Source organism: Miniopterus natalensis, chromosome 18 (genome assembly GCF_054644295.1).
Source record: "Miniopterus natalensis isolate mMinNat1 chromosome 18, mMinNat1.hap1, whole genome shotgun sequence".
In the NCBI taxonomy this organism is placed as follows: domain Eukaryota; kingdom Metazoa; phylum Chordata; class Mammalia; order Chiroptera; family Miniopteridae; genus Miniopterus; species Miniopterus natalensis.
Genome location: NC_142098.1, coordinates 13,706,155 through 13,710,713, shown reverse-complemented (window position 1 = coordinate 13,710,713; position 4,559 = coordinate 13,706,155). Strand labels below are relative to the sequence as shown.

Here is a 4,559-nt window from a genome sequence, read left to right as displayed (position 1 = left end):
CAACTATAAAGTGGAGATAATGGTGGGGGGCTTTGCTCAGGAGCTCAGCACAAGGCCTGCATGAGTGAAGAGCTCCATAAACCAACCAAGTTTGTCTATCACCAGGTCATCTCTTCATTCCCTCGAGAAAGGGAGGCAGCAAGTGTAAATAGCCCCACTTTACAGAGCAGGAAAACTGAGGCTGAAAGGGAAGCTGCCTGCACCCTCACACCCAGGGCCTCTGGCTCAAAGAGCAGGTTCATGCCCATGGTGTTTAGATTCAGAGAGACCTGGATTCTAATCCCACCTCATTTTCTCAGTCTTTCTAAATGCTCCCTCCTAACACACACACACACACACACACACACACCCCAGATGCTGCAAACATTGTGATTGGCAACTCGGTGCCTGATCCACGACCTGGCCCAGGGTTATAGGGTAACCACTGTAGTCCTGCCCTCCAGGAGCTTGTGCCTAGCTGCAGAGACGAACAAGGCTCTGGGAGAAGGCCCATTGAAGGTGAGACCTGAAAAACAATTAAAAGCTAGCCAGATGAAGGGGAAAAGTGGGAACAGTGTTCCAGGCAGCAGGAGTGGCACGTGCAAAGACATGGGAGCAAAGAAAAGTGTGGAGCAAGTCGAGGGCAAGGGAGGGAGCACGAGGGCTGGTGGGGCAGGATTCTAAGAGCAGATACATCAGGCTCCAGTGTTGGGGTTTCATCTGGGGGCAGAGGGAGCACTGGATGGGCCTCTGGATGGAGTGGTGAGACTGGAACCTACCTGGGATCACAGAAAGGTGGCTCTGGGTGCCTGAGGGGGGATGAGGGGATCAGGGGGCAGTGACAGAGCAGGGAGTGCAGGTATGAGCTGGAGCTGTGGCATTAACCCTGGCAGGTGGTGATGGTGGCTAGAACCAGAGTCAAGGGGAATGGAGAAAACAGAAGATTCAGTTAGGAGGTGAGCCACAGACAGAAGTCCTGCCTCCTTTTCCTCTCCCCCAAACCCCTTTTCCCTCCTCACCCAGCCCCTCCACCTTCACCCCCACCTCCCCTCAGCTCTCACCCTTTTCTCCCCTTTCTCTCCTGTCACCCATTTTTCTTCTTGAAAAAAACAGCTTTATTAAGGTATAATTGAGATGCCATAAAATTCACCCTTTTAAAGTGCACAATTCAGTGGGTTTTAGTATATTCACAAAGTTGTACAACCACAACCACTACCTAATTCCAGAATACAGTGGTACCTCGGTTTTCGAACGTCTCCGTTGACAAACATTTCGGTTTACAAACGCCGTAAACCTGAAAGTAAACGCTTCGGTTTTCAAACACGCCTCGGAAATGGAACACGCCCCGCGGCTGCCACTGAGGGCAAGATCCTGAGGCCCAGCTGCCGGCTGTGGATCCCTCGGTTTTCGAACGTTTCAGAACTCAAACGGTCCTCCAGAATGGGTTACATCCAAAAACGGAGGGACCACTGTAATTTCATCACTCCTAAAAGAAATTTTGTACCCATTTAGCGGTCACTCCCTATCCCCCTTCCTTCAACCCCTGGTAACCACTCATCTACTTTGTGACTGTGGATTTACCTCTTCTGGATATTTCATGTAAATGTAACGTGTTACTCAGCTCAGGCTACCATAACAAAATATCGGCCTTAAACAGAAATTTATTTTCTCAGAGTTCTGGAAACTGGAAGTCCAAGATCAGGATGCTGACATGATTGGGCTCTGGTGAGAGCCCCCTTCTTGGCTGGCAGACTCCGCCTTCTTGTGCCCTCAAGGGAGAGACAGCGGGAGAGGGGTCTCTCTCTGATACCTCTTCTTACAGAGACTTCATTTCTTTATATGGCTGAATAATATCTCATTCATAGGGGAATATTATTAGTGAATGCATAGACCACACTTCAATTACCCATCATCAGTTCACAGACATCTAGGTGGTTTCTACTTTTGAGCTATTGTGAACGCTGCTGCTACAAACAACTGTATACTAGTTTTTGCATGCATGTGTTTTATTTCTCTTGGGTTAACTACCTAGAAGTGGTATTGATGGATTATATGATAACTCTGTGTTAACGCCTTCATTTCTTCCCTCATTCATTCATTCATTCATATAACATGGGGAAAACATCTGTGAGTTCATTCAACTGTACTGTGGGCCAGACACTCTTATTTGTGGGTGGCATGGTGGTGGGCTGCACTAAGGAGTTGTTTTCCTGGAGGTCCAAGATGTGGTGAGGAAAGGCCTGCTCTGGTCTCCATTCCCCAGAACCCTTAGTTACCCCCAGAACCAGCTACATAATTTGCAGGGTACAGTGCAAAATGAAAACCTGGGCCCATTGCTCAAAAATGATTAAGAATTTTAAGACAAGGAGGCTCTAGGTGATTCAATGTGAGTGGTCTGGGGCGGGGAAAGGCTGACAAACCCAGTCATCTATGGTCCACTGGCCGTGGAGAAGCCACCTGAAGTGGGGAGATCCAGCTGCCTGGGGTTTGAAGTCCTGAGAAAAGAGCTTAGGGCCCTGGAGAACTTGGGTCTGGAGGGTTGGGAACTGAAGTCTCAACTGGAGGTATTGGGGTCTGGGAGACTCTTGATATCCTCACTCTGCTGACTCCCAACCCCTACACCTGTGTAGCTCCAGGCAGGAAAATTGAGATTTTGCAACAACTGTCTGCAAAAGAAGGTCCGTGAGAAATGTAACACCAACGACACCATTGGGGACCTTAAAGAAGCTGATCATAGCCCAAACTGGTACCTGTTGGAACAAGATCATACTAAAGAAGTGGAATGTGATTTTTAAGAACCACGTTTCTCTGGGGGACTATAAAATCCACTCTGGGATGAACCTGAAGCTTTATCATCAATAGAACAGACTTCCTTCCCTCCCCTCTTCCCCCACTCTCACCTCCCACACTGGTATGGAGGTTTGTTTTTTAAAAGTCATGTTAATAAAAACTTATAAGCGAAAAAAAAAAAAAAAAGAATTTTAAGGTAGGGATAGCAGGGAATCAATCAAGCCAAGTACCCTTCTAAATGCAGGTTGTCTCTAATTGAAGAGCATACTGTTTTACCCTCAGCACGCTGCCTCTGAAGCTCCCACTGAGGGTCTGTGAAGGCAGTTGGCAAGCTGTAAAAACACTCCAAATACCACATGATGTCCTTCTGAGCATGAAAAGGTTACACAGAGTTAAGCTGATCACATTTAAAAGACACAGAGCTATTTAGTCTGATGGATCATTTTTTTAAAAATATATCTTTATTGATTTCAGAGAGAAGAAGGGAGAGAGAGAGAGACAGAAACATCAATGATGAGAGAGTCATTGATCGGCTGCCTTCTGCACTCCCCCCACTGGGGATCGAGCCTGCAACCTGGGCATGTGCCCTGACCGGGAATCGAACCCCGATTGCCTGGATCCTAGGTCGATGCTCAATCGCTGAGCCACCCCTGGCTGGGCAAAATTTGTAAGCTTTGGTATTTAAACTCCTTATCTCCAAAATGATTAATTTTGTGTTGAAATGATGGTATTTAATAGAGCGAAAGCTATGTAGTACCGTGGAAGTAGTTTTGTTTTGTTTTTTAAATATATCTTTATTGATCTCAGAGAGAGGAAAGGAGAGGGAGAGAGATAGAAACATCAATGATGAGAGAGTCATTGATCGAGCCTGCAACCCGGGCATGTGCCCTGACCAGGAATGAACCCCGATCGCCTGGATCCCAGGGCGACGCTCAACCGCTGAGCCACGCCCGGCCGGGCCCGTGGAAGTAGTTTTAAACGTTTAGTCTTTGGTATTTAAACTCAGTATCCCCAAAATGACTAATTTTTGTTGTGAGCTATTATCATCTTATTGAGGTAACATTGGTTTATAACATTACAGAAGTTTCGGATGTGCCACATTATAATCTGAGGTCTGTAAATACTACATCCTGCTCGCCACCAAAAGTCTGGTTTCCATCTGCTCCCATACAATTGACCCCCTTACCTATTTTGCCCTCCCTTCACCCCCATCCCCTCTGATAACCACCAATCTGTTGTCCGCCTCTGTGAGTTTGCTTTTCTTTTTGTTTTATATTGTACGAGTGAAATCATACAGTATCTGTCTTTGTCTGACTTATTTCACTTAGCATAATACCCTCAAGGTCCACTCATGTTGTGGAAAATGGCAGGGTTTCACATTTTTTATGGCTGAATAATACTTCATTGACTACACAGTCCACTTGTTCTTTATCCATTCATCTCTCCACAGACACTTCGGTTGCTTCTATATATTGGCTATTGTAAATAATGCTGTGACGAACATGGGCATGCAGATTACCTTTTCAAACTAGTGTTTCCTAATTCCTCAGATAAATACCCAGAACTGGAATTGCCGGACATGGTAGTTCTCATCTTCCTGGTGTCCACAGCGGCTGAGCCAATTCACATTCCCACCAACAGTGTAGGAGGGTTCCCGGCTGATTATTTTTTAAAGCAGGAGAAAACTTTTTTAAGTGTTTACATTTAAATAAACTCAGTGTCTCAAAAATAATTAATTTTGTGTTGAACTGATTAGTAGCGCAGGAGCTATTTAGTCCCACGAAAAAAAT

At 45.9% G+C, this 4,559-nt stretch overlaps 1 pseudogene; it reads left to right on the top strand.

The window, feature by feature from the left end:
* Positions 1-2,091: 2,091 nt before the first annotated feature.
* LOC107525486 (ubiquitin-like protein 5 pseudogene) lies at positions 2,092-2,841 on the top strand (annotated as a pseudogene).
* The last annotated feature ends 1,718 nt before the right edge of the window (positions 2,842-4,559 follow it).